Source organism: Acomys russatus, chromosome X (assembly GCF_903995435.1).
Source record: "Acomys russatus chromosome X, mAcoRus1.1, whole genome shotgun sequence".
Classification (NCBI taxonomy): Eukaryota; Metazoa; Chordata; class Mammalia; order Rodentia; family Muridae; genus Acomys; species Acomys russatus.
The window spans coordinates 22115489-22136548 of record NC_067169.1 but is presented as its reverse complement, the minus strand read 5'-3'; the positions used below and the strand labels follow the sequence as shown (position 1 = coordinate 22136548).

At 42.5% G+C, this 21060-nt stretch overlaps 1 protein-coding gene across 6 annotated transcripts in view; it reads left to right on the top strand.

Moving 5' to 3' along the window:
• LOC127184827 (protein FAM156A/FAM156B-like) overlaps window positions 1-21060 on the top strand; it is a 90265-nt gene that overhangs the window by 40142 nt on the left and 29063 nt on the right. The window contains exon 1 of one of the 6 annotated variants that reach the window (XM_051141221.1): window positions 14452-15031. The exons of 3 other annotated variants lie outside the window; for them this stretch is intronic. The gene's annotated coding sequence lies outside the window, so the exon portion shown is untranslated. Of the gene's footprint in view, window positions 1-14451; window positions 15032-15062; window positions 15334-21060 lie in introns of those variants that run through there. 2 more of the 6 variants (XM_051141222.1, XM_051141223.1) reach the window with 2 other exon arrangements.

Genomic DNA, 21060 nt, shown 5'->3' with positions numbered 1-21060 from the left:
CTCATATCAGCAAATCTCTCTTGCAGGGTAATCTGTTGTCAGAACCATGGGAAATCCATCCCTGCTATTCAGGTTTCTCTTCTGTCTTACACCAGGCTCTTTAGCCTTTTCTTTGCTTGAGGATAAGATTATTGCAGAAAATTCAGGTTCTCTACAGCTGACCTCCCTTATGTGGCCTTCTCTTTGCTCTAGAGCACTGGCTTCTCAACTTGTGGGTCTTGACCTCTTTGAGGGTGGGGTGGCCTGGTCACAGGGGTCGCCTAAGACCATCGGAAAACTCAGACGCTGACATTATGATTCATAGCAGTGGCGAACTTACAGTTAGGAAGTAGCAGTGAAAAGCCTATTGTGATTGGGAGTACCTACAACATGGGGAAAGTAATTGTATTAAAGAGTTGTAGCATCAGAAAGGTTGACACCACTGCCCCAGAGAAATTTCATCTTGCCTCCCCTATGGAGTTAGCTGGTTTCACCATCCTTCTTAGTGTGCTTCAGCTGCATATGATATGTAAAAATTTACTACTTTTTCTCCATTAATATTGTGTTACCTTGGCCTAGGGCGGGTATGAACAACCCCTCCAAAGTAAGGTTTCAGACAGGGACAGAGCACAAGGCCTTGAGGACCATTGTGAAAAGCAAAGTTCAGTCAGGTGGCCTGGTGATTTACTTGTCATACTTATGACTGTGTTAATCTGTGGCCCACTGCCCTTCACCAGTAACTTCCTCCTCCTGCTGGCCTGTCTTCATCCCAGCTCGCAGCCTTTCTGCTTTGAAAACAAAGCCTTCTGTAACCCAACAACACAACTTCCTGTGCCAGGAGTAGTTAAATATAGGGAAGTATGATGTGCTCTTTGGTAGAGTGTTCTCATGAGGGTATCACTCATTTGAAATAAAAGAACTCAGGTGGGTGTGGAGTTTTTAGGGCTGCCAGGAGGAAGAAAGAATGAAAGGGCGCTGTGTGGCCATGGAGAGCCAGGGCTGACCCTGTCAGCATACTTTGAGAAGAACGCTGTCTTCAGTCCATGCTTCTGTAATGCCAGCTCCGTTTAGCGGGCTGCTCACTTTATTTCTCCCCCCTTTTTTTTTTAAACAGAGGGAACACTGGCCTAAGGAAGGACAGACAGATGGGACAGAAAGAAATTTGGTCCAAGAACTGCCTTTCAGAAAATCATGTCTGCCTATGATAGTGTTTAAAGTGAAAGCTTGTTTTGGTAAAGTATATGGCTTGGTTCCCTCCCCCACCCCCCACCCCCAGTTATGTAGGAATAGAAGGTAAATAATTAAGAAAGCTTACAGTTTTCTTATCTTTGTCCAAGAGCTCAGTACGTCCAGGTATATCTTGGGCACCGACCTGTCCATTCCCGACCTTGACAGAAAGGCAGTATTTCCTGCTGCCTAGGGCATGACAAAGAACAGGTATACTAAGGAGAAGCAAGAGGTTTCTTGAGGAGGAGGGTCCAGAGGCCTGCTGCTCTGTGGCCTTGGCTCTGTGGTAGGTACTTAGGGTAAGGACCAAGAGAAAGACAGTGAGTGCTCCTCCTGAAGAATGAGTCCCAGGGCTGGCTTGAGTGGGACAGGTGTCCAAAGGACCAGTATAGGATGGTGGGTGGAGCAGCTCTTCCAGGACATCAGCAGTCCCATTCCTCAGCCCACTGGCAACTACAACACTGGGAAAGTGTGTCTTGGTGTGCCCCAAGACGGACAGTTGAAGAGGCCTCACTGCTAAATCTGTGCAGCCTCAAAGCCTGCTAATTCTTGGTGAGGTGAATCAAGAACTTTCAGTTTCTACAGTTCCAAGGGCCACAGCAAGGAAGGTTTTTATGGTGTGGGTCATATTCTGTGGGTCCACCTGGCAAAATACGAAAGCTTTTTGTAAAAATTTTGGCTATCTCGATATCATTTCTAGTGATCCAGCTTGAAGCAAGCCATTCTTTTGAAGTGTGCCAGTTAATTGCTGTGACCCTCAGATGGCAGTATTGCTCTAGGATGCTACTGAGTGCGTAGCTGTACCCACCCTTCGTGCTTGGGGACAAAAAAGGGTGGGGTGGGGTTGGGGAGTTGAACTTTTTGCCTGCTGGGCTTCTGGGATGAATTTGCTGTCTTCTGGAGGTTCCCTCCCAACAGTTCAGGATATGTGGAAGTGAACGCTTTGCTTTTTAAGTTGCTATTTCTCCTGTGGGGCTTTCTAGGCACAGGCTTCTTAATGTTTCTTCTCTGAGAAGTCTTCTCATTGTTTCCCTAACTTGCCCTCCATCCTGGGGACCATTGTGGGTACATTCTTGCAACAAAGACTAAACTTCATCTCAGTCTAGAAATTTCTGTAAGCTCTAATGAAAACAGTCCTTACTATAATTTCATCACCCTGAGGGCATCATTATTTATATTTTGTGGTAATTGCCTTGTAGGTTTTCTCCTCCATAAAGGTACAATTTAAACATAGAGATTCATATTTGCTATGGTGCTCTTAAACTTTTTACAAAACACACATCTCAACTTAAACCATAGTTTTCATCTTAAAGGAAATAAGAGATAGTTTATTTTTGAGCCATTTTGCCCCACCACGACCCAGCAACACAGATTTAGGTTACCCCAAATGTCATGTTCCATATGGAAGCAATATCATGAAGTTTTATAATTTTAGAGAATAAAGAATGAATCAAAGGCAAATTTAAAATACTTTGGAGGATGCATCAAAGCTATGCTTAAATGAGGGAAACTTCCCTATAGGCCCAAGATGTAGCTAAGCTTTTGGGTGGTGGAAGCTAGTGGTCTGCTGAGATAATAGATCCCAAAAGGTTACTGTTAGTTACAGTTGTTCCAACATAGAGGTGAGCAAGGAATGGCTGGCTAGAACTAGCCAACATAAGGTAATGAGCCTCTGGCCCTGCAGCATCCCCATCTCTCTGCAGTTCTAACTAGCTAGTCTTTGCAGGCACAGCTTCTTTCCAGGAGTTTTCTTTCGCACATGCACATGTGCCTGCGCCTGTATATACCCACCCACACCCACCCCCCAACAGGCACTGATGTGCTTGTGATCATTACAGTAAACCTCATTTACATGTTGTAAGCAAGGGCTCAGTAAACCACCAAGATGGCCTCTCTATGGTCAGGTGAAAAGTTTGTGATTTTTGTTTTCATAGATAAGACAGAGAGAATAGTCAAAAGGCATTTGTGGGGAGCGGGGTGGGGGTGGGGGTCAGGGGTTGTCTACCATGGCTACCTCTCCAGGACAGGAAAAAGCAGGGAGAGGACCAGACAAGCAGTTGTCAGGGTTATGGGATAGCAAAAGTGGAGGCAGCATCCTGCCAGTTATAAGAGCTTATGATTGTAAGGAGGGCAGGTTAGCTGAAACAGCCTGGAGCTACCTTGGGTCGCGGGTCTACTGGAGGCTTATTAGAGTTAATAGAGATCTAGTTTCCCTTCCAGAGGTGGGGGGCCTGTAGGAGTGGAGAAGAAATGCACTTTACAGGATTTCTGATGGATGGTAAGTATTTGCTGAGTCAGAGTCCAGCCTGAGCTGAGTGCAGACTCCCATATGAGGGGCTGGGAACTGACACATGTACTAATTTAATTACCACTCTCATATTCAACATGAATCACCTTGACCAAATAATCACTGAAAAAGGTGTGAATATTTTCCTACATAAAACCTTGTTCCTAATGACATGGTTCTATTAGTTTTCTTTCTTTTGTTCCCCATTATTTTCTCTTCACACCAAAAAGTGTCCAGAAATGTGCTTTCAATGTGCATATTTTGTTCAGTATGTATATACGTGATGATATCTTCATAGTAATTTTTAAAAGACTGCATTTTAAAAATTTGTTTTTAATTGTGTGTGTGTTCACGAGTGCCTGAGTGCCTGAGTGCTGGATATGTATGGACACATAAGTGCAGGTGCCCGCAGAGGTAAGAGGCATTTGATCCCCTGGGGCTGGAGTAACATGCTGTTGTGATCCACCAAACATGGGTACTGGGAATTGAACTTGGGCCCTCTGCAAGAACATTACTTGCTCAACTGCTGAGCCATCATGCCAGCTTTAAAAAGAATTATTTATAAATCCAGCATTTTGTAGTACTCAATAGTGTTTGAACAGTTACTTAACATGGCCTTTCTATCCACTTACCACTTCATTCTTAGTTAGGATTATGTTATTATACTGAAATCTTTTGTGCCTGGAGAGATGGCTCAGTATTTAAGAGCACTTGTTACTTTTGTAGAGAACCCAGGTTTGGGTCCTAGCACTCACATGGTGACTTAAAACCATCCATAACTTTAATTTCAGGGGATCCAATTCCTTTGATCCTTCCTTGCCCTTGTCTGACCTCCATGGGCACCAGGCACACACGTGGCACATAGATATACATTCAGGCTAAACATTCACACGCATACAAATAATTCTTTAAAAGTTTAAATGTAAAATTTGTTACCCGTGTCTTTAGGAACAGGAAAGTGTTTTGCAAAGCCAAGTACAATGTAAGAGTGTAAGAGATCAGGGGCATCACTGCCTTCTTTGCGGTGTCCGCAGAGTCGTGATGATTGGCTTCACATCTGTATGACATGTTTCCCACCAGCACAGCTCATCATTAGATATTAGCACCTGATTCAGGAAGTAATGGCTTACATGATAGCATGAAGGTTCTTTGCTTATGTCTTGCCAATGCTATGTGTCCTGTTATTGTTTCTCATCCTTGTTAAAGTGTGTAGAGTAGACATCTTCTAAAAATTGAGACTCTGATAAAATGTACCTTATTTATTTTTTTTAAAGGTATTTATTTATTATGTATATGAGTATGCTGTCGTCATGCACACCAGAAGAGGGCATCTTATCATAGTACAGATGGTTGTGAGCCACCATGTGGGTGCTGGGAATTGAACTCAAGACCTCTGGAAGAACATCCAGTGCTCGTAACCACTGAGCCATCTCTCCAGCCCATGTACCTTATTTAAAGAAAAAAAAAAAAAAGATAGTTTTATATAGCCCAAGCTAGCTGTAGCTGAGAATGATCTGATCTTCCTGCCTGCACCTCAATGCTGGGATAACAGCTATGGCTTCAGTTTATATGTGGCTTGGAGTGGAGCCAAGAACTTTGTGGATGCCAGGCAAGCATCCTGCCAACTATTAAATGATCCTCAGCTCCAAATACACTCGTTAAATGTCGTAGCTTATATGTGAGATATATATCAAGCGTCCCCTTTCTGCTTTCTAATAGAAAAAGAACAGTGCCATTTGGAGAGAAATCCAAAAACGAAATGTGAACCAGGAAAGCACATGTATATACTTTTTGAAGATATCCTCTCTACAAAACAGTATTGTGTGTATATAGGTTTTCAGTATAATGAATTGTTTATATTTTTTGAAGTAGGCTTATTGTATTAAGAACATAGACTCTGAATACTTTGACTATATACTGAAGGAAAGTTAATATTCATTATATGAAAATTCCTGTATTTTATGCCCTCACTCTCATTTAGTGATTTTTTAAATATCATGGTATTAGATAACAGCTACAAAACCCCAGGTGTCAAACATTGTGGCTACTTTCTTTGAGTTTTGCTCTTTAATTGTGCTTCTGCTTTAAGGATGAATAGAAAGTTTTGTTTTTCTGTAGCTGTCTGACAGTTTGTGTTGCCCATAAAACCCAGTCCATGGAGAATATTGAGTGAGCATTCTACCATTGAGACACATCCACCATGTTCTGCCCTTTTTTGCAAAATTCATATTAAAAATGTCATCCCATTTTACATTTGTGTCACTAGATTTTATCCCTACTTTTCCTGCTTCCCAGTGTGGTGATAAAGTCTCCCTGAACTACCTAGGAAGGCTCCAAACAATTCACATTCGTGATTTCTCTAATTCCCAGCTATTTTTCTATACTTGCTACCTGTGAAGGTGAATACCTCTAGGACTCTTAAAAATGGAGCCAGTGAGTCTGCGCTGGAGAGAAGGGGTTGCTGCAGAGACTGATGCAGCAACCAAGGACATGCATGGAGGAGACCTAGACCTCCTGCTCAGATGCAATAGATAGGCAGCACAGTCTCCTTGTGGGTCCTGAATATGGGGAGTAGGGACTACTTGTGACTTGGAGTCTGGTGCCCACTCCTTGATCAGTTTCCCCTGGTGGGGTTGCCTTGCCATGCAGATGAAGAGGATGCAGGCTATCCAAATGAGGTTTGATAATCTGGGGTCAAATGATAGGTGACGAGGGCTCCCCATTTCTGAAGCCTAGGGGCGGTGAGGGAGGGAGTGGCTACAATCAATGTAAAGTGAATAAATTACACACACACACACACCAGTTTAGTCTTTCTGGTGGTGGCGCTGCATGGTGAGGAGCTTGTGTTCTTACTCTCAGCTTGTAGTCCAAGGGTCTGCTGCAGTCCGTTCTTCTGAGGCAAGAAGACAGCCACTGTAAATGGGGGAAACAGGCTCATCAATGATGTCCCCTGGAGGTGATCAACCCGCACGTTCTACAGTACAAGTTACTGGAACCCTTTCTGCTTTTGGGCAAGGAGCAATTTGCTGGTGTGGATATGGTGTCCCTGTGAAAGGTGGTGTCGCCCAAATTTATCCTATCCAACAGCCTGTCTCCAAAGCCTGGTGGCCTATTACTAAAAGTGTGTGGATGAAGCCTCTAAGGAGATCAAGGATATCTGCATCCAGTATGATCCGACCCTGCTTGTAGCTGACAGCCGTTGCTGTGAGTCCAAAAAGTTTGGAGGTCCTGGTGCCCGTGCTCGATACCAGAAATCCTACCAATAAGCAAGTCTCAAGGGTCAGGGTTACTTTTGTAATAAAAAATCTTAGGATTATAAAATGTTTATTAATTATGAGTATGTGTGTGTACTGTATGCATACCGTTCCCCTAGGAGTCAGAACAGAGTATTGTATCGCCTAAAACTGGAATTACATGCAGCTGTGGGGCACTTGATGTGGGTGCTAGGTACTGAAATTAGATACCTGGAAGAGCAGCAAGTACTATTAACCACTGGATTGTCTCTCTAGCCCTTGTGTTGTTGTTGCAAGACTGGTTTCTCTGTATAGACCTTGGCTATCCTAGACTTGCCTTGTCAACCAGACTGGCCTTGAACTCAGAGATCCGCCTGTCTTTGCCTGCCCGACTGCTGGGATTGCAGGCATGTGCCACCAGCTTGGTGTTTTGTTTGTTTATTTTTGTTTGTTTACTTTTTAATGTACTCTTATGTTTTGCCTGCCTGTATGTCTGTGTGAGAGTGTCATATAGCCCCTGGAACTGGCGTTGCAGGCAACTGTGAGCTGCTATGTGGATACTGGGATTTGAACCCTGGTCATCTGGAAGAACAGTCAGTGCTCTTAACCTCTGAACCATCTTTCCAGCCTCTTCTTTTGTTTCTTCAAGACAGTGTTTCTCTGAAATTTTGGCTGCCCTGGAGCTCACTGGCCTGGAACTCACAGAGATCCCCCTGCCTCTGCCTCCCTGAGTGCTGGGATTAACGGTGTGCACCCAACCACTACCACCACCTTGCTAGCCCTAGACTTTTGCTTTTTTGAGTCAAGGTTTCTTCTCTGTGTAGCCTTAGCTGTCTACACTTACTTTGTAGACCAGGCTGGCCTTGAACTCACAGAGATCCATCTGCCTCTGCCTCCTGAGTGCTGGGATGAAAGGCGTGCGCCACCCAAGTCTGGTTTAGCCCTAGACTTTTTTTTTTAAAGATTTATTTATTATGTATATACTGTTCTGCCTGCATGTAACACCTGCAGGCCAGAAAAGGACATAAGGTCACATTGTAGAAGGTTTTGAGCCACCATGACTCAGGACCTTCAGAAGGGCAGCCAGTGCTCTTAACCACTGAGCCATCTCTCTAGCCCAGCCCTAGACTCTTAATAACTGTTTTCCTCATAATCTTTGACCTCGTGTTAATGTAGCCCAGTTAGATCCTGTCTTATAATCTCAGTAGCAATGTTGAACCCTACACATTCTGATTCATTAAGTTTGAACATGCACCTTATTTTAAATTCCCGCATGAAGAAGGCAGCATGACAGCTGTGGAGATTGTCCTCTTCATCAAAATAGGTGCAAAGGGCAATAATTGCTGTGGGTGGGATGGTGAGAGCAAGAGATTCTGCTACTGTCAGAAGAGAAAAAGCAGGTAGGTGATGCTAGCCTCTGATTGAGACAGGTACCTTCTGGGGCCGACTTGTGTTTTAATATTGAAGGCGTTTTTTTCCTTATTCTCAGCTAGAACTTTAAGGTATGAGCTGAGCCTTCCTAGAGAGAAACATTCATGCTCATCACTCTTAATTCTTTAGGCATGTGCTCTGACCTTAAACTGGACTTACTGAGGAATGGGCCCACACCTCTGTGAATATGTATAGGATTCTTGAGTAAATCCCCATGCTTCCTTTGTTTCAAGAGGGCACTGCTTTGAAAATAGCCCTTGGGCTCTCCTTGCTTGTTACTGGTAATAAATCTTTTTCACTCTTATGTTTTGGCTTTGCTTATTTTAGCCATTGTGAACCCTTTTGTATTCATTAACAACGAGAGACTTGGCCTCACTCACCACTGTTGTTCTATCACTTCCACTTTAAAGAAGTTATCAGTTTCCCAGAGACCAGCATAAATTATACTTCTTTTATATGCCCATTGACAGCCTGACTTAAATTGTCATCATGAAGAAGCCTAACTGCTCCCTTGAGTCTGCCCAGTGGGTTGTAGGAGTTTACGAAGTCTGGGGAAGCCATTTTTCTCATTCCTTCACTCCATCATTAATTGGCTACTACTCTAAAATGGCATTTTACTTCTTTTTGGCATATTGTTTTGAGACAATGTCTAGGTATGCAGCCAAGTTGGCTTGAAATTCTCATTATCCTGATAGTCTCTCTTGTGCATATTTAGACTAACAGTTGGTTTCTATTGCAGTCATTTTGGACTACATAGACAAGCTAGAAGGGAGAATAGCCATGACCCAACTACTCAGACATCCCTATTAATTATTTCCACACCTCCAGCCTGTTTTGTATATCATTCTTTTTTTTTGTATTTGAGATAATATAGTGCCTCATTGAATTCTGTTTAGTTTATTGTTGGGTAATCAGTATATTTTGTTTAAACCCAGAATCTCAATATATATCCTCCATAAAATACTTAAAAATTTCCTCCACTGTTTCTGAAATTAAAGAAAATATTTAAACCCCAATGTAACTGGTCCAAGAGAAACTTGAATAATAAAAATTGATGCTCTAAAGGATTTTCTAATAAGCTTGCTTAAGAAGCATTAAATTGCACAAAAATAAGGTTTAGCTAAAGGAGTCCTGCCTTCTAATAAGGCTGGGAAATAAGTAGTGTACTAACAAGGCTTCTTAGAAACTGAGAAAGAAAGTCCTGTCCCACAATTGAAGTTTCAGGTTGCTGGGAAAGTTTTTGCTGTTGTGCAGTCAGCATGACTGGTCTCCAGTTATGCTCTATTCCTATAATAAAAGGAGACAACCCTGACTTCGAACCAGCCATTATCAAAGAATATGTCTGTAAGAGTCAACTCTAGGGGGCATTTGCATGGTCACAACCACCATTAAGTCTGCTGTGCTCTCATCAGGAAAAGCACAATTCTGTCAGGTGGGCAAGATGAACCCAGCTAACAGCTATTCAAAAGGAAATACTATTTTTAGCCAGGTCCTCTCTCAGTATTATCCAGTGCTGGACAAATGCCATAAACAGCTTTTCCTTTATTAATGTCTTAATTATGCAATGTGTGCAATTAAAAAGTGCGGTGTTGGTGATTTCTCACAGACATATTTTTATTATTCTACAACAAATATTGTTGATAAATTCTTGTCCACACTTGAGATGATAATTCTCAAATTGAGTCCTACAAATTGATGTGTTTCTGGAGTTGCTGCTGGCTTACAGCAGCCCGGTCCTGACAGCCCTAACAAGATAGGCCTGACAACCATAAGCCAACTAGAGAGCAAGAAAAGGAGATTGCAGGATGGCCACATGGGAAAAAGGAACAAATAAAGAGATCTAGCCACCGCCTTTGGGGGTCACATTAGGATTCAGTAGAGGGCAAAACTTCAGTATGACTAAGGTGGGACCCTACCCATCCTTGACACATCACTGTCAGCTCTACAAGGCCAGCTCTGTCAATTGTCACCATCATGTGAAACCTCTCCTGGAGACAAGCTCCCCCTCTGGCTGGTACTTGGGCGGGCCTTTTCCTTCCCATGATGAGACTCTTGGGATGAAGTCTTGTTTCTTAGGGTCCATTGTCTCAATAGTCTGATAGCCCAAGGCAGGGAGGGGCACAAGTGTTTGTCTTGGATATGTTTTGTAAAATTCCATTGAGAACATTAACCAAGTGTCTGCATTACTGTACCCTGAGGTTATTGCTAACCTTTTAAATGTCACTAAATAGAGACCTGGCTATATTGTTTTTATTTTAAAAATAAACTCAAATTACATCAAATGCCATCATTTTTACATATTTAAGCCATTTATTTTTACATACTTTGTATAAAAATAAAAATGAACTTTTAAGAAAGATTTCATAAAAGACACTGTTAACTTTGTGGTCAGAACTATAAATTCAACGTGAGAGCATTTGCTAAGCACCACAAGACTCTGGTTTCAACTCCCAGCTCAGCAAAGAGTAAAACCAAGTAAGGACAAAAAAGTAAAATATCAGGGCTGGAGACATGACCCAGCAGTTAATGAGGTCTTGAGTTCAATTCCCAGCAACCACATAGTGGCTCACAACCATCTATATTGGGATCTGATGTTCTCTTCTGGCCTACAGGTGTACACGCAGATAAAGCACTCACACATTAAATAAGTAAATAAATAGTAAAATATCCTCATAAGTAAATATTTAAGAGGTGGTTGAAAACAGCTCTCAGAAACCACACATTTTGTAACCTGGGGCAGAACAGTCACATCCTTTATTCCTTGCCCTAGATAAACTACCATCTCGCCTAAGCTCTGAAGTTGTCTAGCCTCTTATCTTTGCACATTGGTTAAAATAGGCAATTTACATTTAAGTCACAGCCCTGTGTGATGGTGCACACCTGTAATCCCAGCATTTAGGAGGTAAAGGCAGGAGGATCAGGAGTTCAAGGTAGCCTCAGCTATGTAGCTGGTTGGAGGTCAGCATGGACTACTTGAGACCCCATTTCACAAAAAGTAATAAATTTGAGTCATTTGTTTTTGCATTTTAAAAAGATTTATTTATTATGTATACAGTGTTCTGCCTGCATGTAACAACTGCATGCCAGAAGAGGGCATCAGATCATATTAGAGATGGTTGTGAGCCACCATTGTGATTGCTGGGAAATGAACTCAGGAACTTTGCAAGAGTAGACAGTGCTCTTACCATCGGAGCCATCTCTCCAGGCCCCCTACTTGTTTATTTTTTACATTGTGACACCTTGTATTTGAACAATTCCCCCTACACTAAGATTACAGTCAAGGACAGAACATGCACACTTTCCTTCTCAGAAATAGCAAGTCCGTTCCTGACCATGTAATCTGATAGTTCCTTGTGTCAGTGTCCAGGCAGGATTACAGATATCCAAGGGAGATGCTTGTCCATTTTCTCCCTTGGCTATTTGTTGGAACAGTGGACCTCAAGGAATTGGGATCTCCCCAAGAATCTCATTCTGGGTGAACTAGACTACTGAAGCCCTGTGCTAGCCAGAGGAAGAACCTGTCTCTTGAACAGAGATTTCACACAGTTCTGACGACTGGTCATACTACCTTGTAAGGGACGGGAGCCTAAAACATGATGATGGCTGCGACCATATCTTGACTGGGACAGCCTAGTTATGCACACTTTTTGCTCTCTGGCTTGGGGACAGATCACTGGAGTTCTGTGCTCTACCCACTATGGCTGCAGGAAACAAGTCTTTCCACTTTTTACTGTTACTTTGTTTAATTGGCTTCTTGAGGATAGGTGGTCTGCCAGAGCCTAGGCTAGGTGCTGACTGTAGCAACACTTGTAACTGGAGGTTTGTAGGTTTTTATTCTTCCAAGTGTATACTCAAAGATTACATGATTTTTAACAAAAGATTTATTTATTCTGCCTGCATGTACACCTTCATGCCAGCAGAGAGTACCAGGTCTCATCATAGATGGTTCTGAGCCATCATGTGGTTGTTCGGAATTGAACTCAGGACCTCCAGGAAGAGCAGCCGCTGCTCTCAACCTCTGAGCTATCTGTTCAGCCCACTTACATGATTTTTAATAGGCCACAAATTCTGGAGTCATAACTTTAGAAGTAAAGGGTTCCCCATGCGCCTTCAAGTCAGAAAGGGCTCTGTAACAAAATAGCACAGCCTACATGTAGTCCATTATGGACTACATCCTGGGAAAACACAATGCGCTTCCTATTTGAAGAAGTTAGCTTAAAATAACTCATGGTGCCCCATATTTGACCACATCCCCTGGATGGGGAGGCCTGATGGCACTCAGAGGAAGGATAGCAGCCTACCAAGAAGAGACATAATACCCTATTAGCATATACAGGGGGAGGAGGTCCCCCTCAGTCACAGTCATAGGGGAGGGGAGTAGGGGGAAAGTGGGAGAGAGGGAGGAATGGGAGGATACAAGGGATGGGATAACCATTGAGATGTAATAAGAATAAATTAATAAAATATATTTAAAAAAATAACTCACCCGAAACAGAAGGGCTCAAATATCCATGGAGTTTAGTTTTCAATGCTGTTGTAGACTATGCACCTCCATGCTGTTTATTTAGGTGGGACATAGTATGGCACTTAAAAACAAAATCTCGGGGCAGGAGAGATGGTGGCTGCTCTTCCAGAGGTCCTGAGTAAAGTTCCCAGCAACCACATGGTGACTCACAACCATCTATAATGTGATCCTGATGCCCACTTCTGGTGTGTAGGTGTACATGCAGGCAGAACATTGTATACTTAATAAATCTTTAAAAAAAAAAAAAATCTCAAGAGTGAAAATTTCTTTTCAGATACTCTCTTAATTCAAAGGCTTGTCAGTATTGTAGCCCTAAGCTTAGAGGTTACTTTTGGGTGTCTGGTACTCTTCAGGATGACAAATTTTACTCATGATTTCCTAGTTCTCATTATTATTATTTTTTATCTGTCAGTGATACAGAATGGAAAGGAAAGCTTAGAGGTCATATTGATGGATGGATTTTACATTCTAAGTGAAAGAAGCTTGTGGGGGAGGGGAAATTGTTGTGTATGGAGGAGCAAATAGCAGAAGCAGGTCCTTTCTCAACTAGCAGAAGGCAAGCCCCCTTTGCCTGAATGCTGAGTTCTCTGGCTTTCTGTTCTTGGAATTGAGGAAACAGCATGCCCAGGAAATAAAGGGACCGTATTTCAGGGAAATAGTGGAGCTCAGATGGAAGGGACGTACTCTTTGGCCCTGGCTCAAGGCCTGCCTACCCAGAGACGCTATGAAAAGTAAAGAACAGTGTCTCTCTTATTTTTAATTTTCTTCCCCCCCCCCGATTTTATTTAATCTCTTTACAGCCTGATCCCAGCTTCCTCCCTTCTTCCCTCCCAGTCCCACCCTCATGACCTCCTCCACTCATTATCCCCTCTCCTTCTCAGAGAAGGGGAGGCCCCTAAGGGGTATCAATTCACTCTGGCACCTCCAGTAGCAACAGGGCTAAAAGACCTGATGAAAAAGGATTCAAAGGCAGGACAGAGACAGCCCCCTCTTCCCTTGTTAGGGACAAGCATGATGACCAAGCTGCACACCTGTTACATATGTGTGTGTGCGGGGGGGTCTAGGTCCAGCCCATGCATGCTCTTTGGTTGGTGGTTCAGTCTCTGTGAGCCCCGATGGACCCAGGTTGGTTGACTCTAGATCTTCTGGTGCCCTTGGCCCCTCTGGCTCCCTCTTTCCTCCCTCCCACTCTTCCACAAGACTTTTCAAGCTCATCCTATCATTTGGCTGTGGGTCTCTGCCTCTGTTTCCATCAGCTGCTGGATGAAGCTTCTCAGAAGACAAGCTAGGCTCCTGTCTGCGAGTATAGCAGAGTATCATTAATAGTGAGAGGTTGGCTCTCCTCCATGGGGGGGGGGTGGGGTCTCAAGTTGGGCTAGTTATTGCTTTGCCATTCACTCAATCTCTGCCCCATCTTTACCCCCACACTTCTTGTAGGCAGAACAAATTTTGAGTCTGAGGTTTTATTGGTGGGTTGGTGTACCCCTCCCTCTCCTGGAAGTCCCACCTGACTACAGGATGTGACCACTTCAGGCTTTTTAACCCCCACCTCTAGGATTCTCAGCTAGGGTCCTAGGGTCTCAGCATAGATTCCTGGGAGCCTCCCCTGTCCCAGAGATGCAATGCTACCCCTCCTCGCCCCCCACGGATTTCTGTCCTCCCTCCCTGTCCTCCTCCTCACTCCCCCTCCTCTGTTCTCCGCACACCTGATTCTCCCCTCCCCCACGTGGCCCTCCCCACCCAGTTCTGTGTGTGTGTCTCTGTGGCAAACCTACTATCATTAAAAGGGTGATGTACAGTTCCGTTCTAAAATAAAACCTGGCACTATTAGAAAATACGATTTTTTTTTCCAGGACAGAGCTAAAATAATTCATGAAGCTTTTGGTATATTTCTTGTCATTGCCTCTGGGAGCTCAGATACAGGGAGGGTGCCTATGCGTTATTAAATCTACAGGCACTTTTTTCCCTGATGCTTAGGGTTACCTAAGGTGGGGAAGGCTCCCAAAGGATGAGAAGTTTCCAGTGAAGGCTTGCTTGGTGTCGTGGACACTGCTGTAGGCAGTTAGTTTCAGATAAGTGAGGGCCTAGAAGATAGTGAGTGCGTCAGAAATGGGTTCGAGGCTGGGGGGAGGAGCGTGTCCTTGTTTGCGTCTTGAGCGTGAGACGTAGGGGGCTGCCGGGAACCGTTTTGGACATCACCAACCACGTCTCTTAGGCAACAGGCAACTACAGCGTTGGAAGCAAAGTGCTGAAGACTTAGAGCCAGACTGGCAACAGCCTCTCCAGCATATACATGCAGACTCTGAGCCAGCCAATCCTACCCTAAGAAGAGCTCATCTTTCCAATGTGGTAGGGACTTCCTGTTGCTGTTGCCATGGTTCCGCGGGCGGGACTTAAGAGAGGCTTCCTTTGTTTGAATGGTTCTCCAGCCCCCTTGGTCAGGTTTGAGTGCGTGTGTTGTTTCATCCCACCTGTCTTTCCCAGCCTTCATCTTATGGGCTGTGGGCAGAAAAGCAGCGGAAAAGATGGATGATCCTCCGAAGATGGACGATCCTCCGATGTGGGTGCCTGTCTGTTTCTTTAAAGTCTTAGATGGCAGTGTTGCGCCATACAGCCCCTTCGCCTCTGCCTTATGTGTTTGAAAAAATACTGTGAGTCTTTTTAAAGAGGCTTTTTTCCCTTTCCGCCTTCCCTTCTCTTCTTACCCTTTCTCCTCCCCTCCCCTTCCTTTTCCCCTAGTAGGATTTGTGCCTGCCTGGAACTGGCAATTGAGTTAATAAATTCTAGAGTTTACCTTGTTAATATTCATAGCCTTAGACCAAATCCCTTTATTTTTCAAGTTGGCTTTACTGTTGTGGGGCAGCCTAGACACTACAGCTGCTTGTATTTTGGCTTCTCTGAAAGGCTTTATTATTCTACCCCTTGCTTATCCTGGGGTTTGTGGACCTTTATCAATGTGTTCTTTCAGTATAGACTTTGTTTCACTTCCGTCTGGAAAAATTCTGTAAAGTGTTAATGAAAACAGTTTTGTCCTACAGTCCCAACACCCAGTGGTCACCATTAAGTGTATTTTATGGTAATTGCCTCAAAGGTTTTTCTAATCCATATGGGTCTTTTAGACATACTGGGATACATATTTGTACCTTTGCTTTAGCATCTTAAGAACTCATTTATAAAATAAGACAAAATTCCGTTGATATATGTAATTGCTGTGTTACATTAAAAATCTCATATGTTTATCATGAGTTATTTGTCATTTGAGCATTTTCTTCAGTGTGACAAAATATTTCATAACTGATATGAAAAATATAAACAACCCATAGCCCCCATCTCAATATCAAATATTATGAAAAGTATTGCTGCTAAGAGCTGTACTAGTTTGCTTCTTTTTTTCTCACTAGAGATTTTTGAGCACATAAAAAAAGTGGCTAGCAGTGTGTTCTGAATAGATATGTTGTCTATATGAATTAGTGTTTGTTTTCTGCAGGGTCGTTTTGTTTACAAATACAGGGTGACATTTCATTAATAGCCTGTAGTGCTTAAACAGTTTCTTACATGATTTTTCTTTTCTTTTAAACTATGTGAATAATAAGTATATTATTAGAATTTAAGACCACCTTTGTTTCCAGGTTTATATTCCTTTTCAGAGTGTCTTGTTTTGCTCTTGTATTTAGCACAAACAGGTGTTTTACAAAAGAGTGTTGAATGTAGAGTTTGATTCCACATCTGTATGCCACAGTTGCCACCAATATAAAAGATGATGCCTTTAGTATGTGTTTCAGTGCTGACAGCCTGGGTAAATAGGGCAACAGGTCTTTAGTTTGCCTCCCCACTACTAGACTTCACCTTATTGCTCTCTCTACTATTTGCCATGGCATGGGTAGTAGTGAGAGATTTTAAAACCAGCTTTGTATTTATTTATTTGAGTCTGGGTATGATAAAATCTCTTTAACTAGGTAGCCTCTTGAGGTTCCCATTCTACCTTCTAGTAGGAAAAGCATTTTGTAATTTTGAGTGGACTGAGTCAGGAGGAAACTCCTAGTACACTCCTCAAAGATACTGTTTCTCTGGGTTACAAAGAATATTTTCATACATCCCTATCATATTTATAGAAGATTTATTGGCTTCAGAAGTCCAAACTTTTTATATTAATTAAATTTGCTGTTGACAATATTATACATAAGTCCAAACTTTTTATTCTGTGAGTACATGCTGCATGAAAGTTAATTCCCATTTTATGTGAACTTGTGTGTGTGTGCGCGCACGCGCGCACACACACTCACCATCATTTATAAATTTTGAAAAATGGTATTGATTTTATGTTGCAAATGTAGAAATTAACCCCACCATGACGCATACATTGTAAATGTTATTCTTTTTAATTATGTTTGTGGTTTTCAGATATATAATTATTATTAGTACTATCCTACCTCCCACCTTCCTGCTGGGGAAGGAGCTTAGAGCTTGGAGCACTCACCACTGAATTGCTGCTGCCTTCCTCCTAGCACAGAGTCCTATTTTCCACTGTCTCGCTATTTGGTACAGACCGAAAGTCCCATCTAATCCCTCTTCCCCTGCCACTTAGTTTTAGCCCCCTTCTCTTATTTTTCCACTATCCCAATAAAGTCTCCATCAAAATGCTTTGTAAACCATAAATAAAGTTCTAAGTGACTCCACATCTACTGTTTCCCCTAGCTACTTGCTGAAATCACTGCCCTCTAGGACTCCAGTATATGTCTGTTCCTCATGTCCCTAAACTGGTAATTTAGCAGAGTTACATTCTTTTTGTACTTTCACTAGAAGGACTGGATCCCACAGATTCTGATTCATTAAAGCTGCCCATATGTATACATAAGTTTAACCTTCACCCACGAGGGCAGAGCTGGTAGTTGTGGAAACAGTTATCTCCCTCCTTCAGTGGAGCTGAAGGGGCCAACAATTTCTGGTAATGCAAGGAAGCAGTGATGGGTATCAAAGGAAGAGATGAGTAGAAAGTGTGGCTGGAAGTGGTAACTTCACTAGCCATAACTGTCCTACCATTTCAGCCTTAAAAGGAATGTCAGTGTTGACAAAGGACCCACAGGAACTCTACTTGCTTATTCTGTCATCTGGCAGTCTTACTTTGCTGTCCCCATGAAGAAGGCTGACTGCTTCTTTGATTCTATCCACTGGGTGTGGGAGTTTGCAAAACCTACTGAAGAATTTTTTTTTCATATTCACTGTTAATTTGTCATTAATTCCATGTAATGAAATGGTAGTCTTGTTTGCTTGTTTTATTTGTTATTTTTGAGATAGGGTATGCCTGTGGAGTTCAATCTGTTTCTATTCTTCTACCTCAGCCTCCGTGTTATGGGATAACAGAAGTGTGTCACAAGCCTAGCTTTCCAATTCATTTCTGTTATAGTCACTTTGGAATATATGGAAGAGAATAAATGAAAAAGTATAATCCTTACTTAAAGTGTTTTGCATATTATATTTACTTTTCATAATTGTGGTAATATATTGTTTAGTGTTAGATTATAAAGTAGTTTTCCTTATTATGTAATTATTATATTTTCTTTTCTTTTCCTTTTTAATTTTTCTGATACAGGGTTTCCCTGTATAGCCTTGGCTGTCCTGGAACTCACTCTATAGACCAGACTACCTTTAAACTCACAGATTTGCCTGCCTCTGCCTCCTGGGTGCTGCGATTAGAAGCATGTGTCATCTCTGCCCTACATCTATATTTCCTTTTTTTTTTTATATTCAGAATTTTATTTATTTATTTTTATTTAATTAATTTATTGAGATTACAATTGTTATCCCATCACTTGTATCCTCCCGTTCCTCCCTCCTATATTTTCTTAAAATTCAAATTTCCCAATAGTCTATCAAATATATTTCCTCTATCATAATGAGCACTTCCTTTGCTGTTTCCGAAAAAGAAAAATAATGCTACAATAAACATTATTAGTATGTCATTGCCCTCATTTAAACAGTGTGCCTACTGTGGGTTTCTGCCGAGTGGACAGATACTGCAAGACTCCTTTGACCAAGAAAACTTGCCAGTATCTGCACCCTTGTCTATTGAGATTACTGTTAACCTTCAAGATGTTACTATGTTGAGATTTGAATTTGTTGTCTTGGTTTTTTAAAAAAGTCTTTTACATTATTTGTGACTTAGTGCCCTGTAATGTATTTAAGCCCTGTGCATTATTATATCTTCTATGAAAATGAATTTTTACGATTTCTTATATGATGTTACTTATATATCACAAATAAATCCCTGGGCTGAGTACTCAGTTACACCAAAGAAAGAAAGAGAGACAGAGAGAAGGAAAAAAAAATGCCAGGCGTGGTACCACATGCCTGTATTCTAAGCACTCAAGGAGGCAGATGCAGGTGAATCTCTGTGAGTTCGAGGCCAGCCTGATCTACAAAGTGAGTCCAGGCCAGCCAGGGCTACACAGAGAAACCCTGTCTTGAAAAACAAGAAGAAGAAAGAAGAAAGAAGAAAGAAGAAGAAGAAGGGAGAAGAAGAAGAAGAAGAAGAAGAAGAAGAAGAAGAAGAAGAAGAAGAAGAAGAAGAAAAGAAGAAGAAGAAGAAGAAGACAACCAGCAAACAATAAATAAATGAACAGTAAAACAACCCAAACATTTCTCAAGGAACATTCTTTCAGCCATGCACTCCAAACATTTCCATGTGCGAATTTATAATCTGAGAAGAATCATAGTGAAATACTTGATTGACTCCCTGCCCTCATAAACTGTCATCATGGTTCTTTTGTAGAGTTGTTCCATCTCAGGGTTCCCCTTGGTATCTGTCAGTTGAAGAAACAGGTTAATATGACCCCCCCCCCCATTTTACATCACAGTATTCTGAACATTCCCACCACTGTAAGGTTGCAGAGGACCCAGTGGTCATGTTATAAGACCATATGTTCTGGTGACTTACTGCATCTAGAATCTTACAGGATTTAATTCTTAGAAGCAGTGATGGCTGCAGGTGGGATTCAGGGAGTCTAAGAAGGTATCAAAGATACACTACCTTGAGGAAAGATGATTTTGTTTTCATATCTCCTGGTTAAGTTTATGGCTGGTTAGTAGCTTATTGGTATTGCAGACCTGAACATAATGGTTACTTCTGGGTCTACATTGAGTACTCCTAAGGATGGTTAAGTTTACTCATTTTTGTACTTTCCTTTGTCTTGCTTAGGGCACTGGGCAGAAAGCTTAGAGATCTTGATACCAGTAGATTGTGAACAGTTTAAGGGCAAGAACCTTTGTTGGGGGAGGGGTGTCTGCTGGGATGAGTAAGCTAAAGGGGTCCTCCTCTTACACTCTCTTGTCTGGTTGGTGTTACCCTCTGGTTCTTTGTTTGTTTTTGAGACAGGGTCTCTCTGTGTAGCCTTGGCTGTCCTAGAACTCACCTTGTAGACCAGGCTGGCCTCGAACTCATGGAGATCCGCCTGCCTCTGCCTCCTGGAGTGTTGGGATTACAGGCGTGTGCCACTGCACCTGCTACTCTCTGGTTCTTAAAGTTGAAGAAACAACCAGAGAACAAAAGGAGTTTTGTTTGTTGGGTTGTTGGGTTATTTGTTTTTCAGGAAAACAGAAGAGGCTGATGGAGCTTGGACTGGAAGGGGTGTTCTCCTGAGCCTGGGTCAAGGCCTACCCTTCATGGAGCCCTGTTTGCTCACAGTACTGTTTAAGTACCCCCCCCCCAAGTAAATATGTCCTTTTATTCTGACACCTTTGACTTCTGTAATGATTTAGTTAAAATCATTAAGAAAGCTTTATTATTTTTCTTACACTTGTTTAGAAGCAGAGATGCAAGTAGGGTACCTGTCCTCTACTGGACATCACAGAAGGGCACACCCTTCTGTGCTTCCCAGGGCATGACCACCAGTAGGAGATTTTGGGGAGCAGAGAAGAGAAGTGTCACAAGGAGGAAATGCTCTATTGGCTGCCTGCACTGTGTCATGGGTGATGAGGTGGGCACTTAGGATTAAAGGGGGTGAGGGCTGTAAGGAAGACAGTGAGTGCAGCCACATGAGAAACAGAATCAAAGGCTGGCCCAAATGGGAGGAATATGTTCAGGAACTGGCAACATCTCACATGGCATGCAGGGCAACAGGTCCTACTTATCAGCAGTCCTGTTCCACATCAGCAGTTGCATCCCTTGGCTAGCAGAGAACTACAGCACTGGAAGGAAAGAAAGTCCAGGTCTTCTTCAGGAGGGGAGCCGGGCAAGTCTCTCAGAGCACTTGTGTGCAGACTTCAGTTCAGCAATACTATACCGCAAGGAGCAGCATCTTTCCGATGTGCTTGTGACTTCCCCTTGCTGTGGCTGTGGTTCTGCGAGGGTAACTGACGGGAGCTTCCTTGTTGTAGAGCAC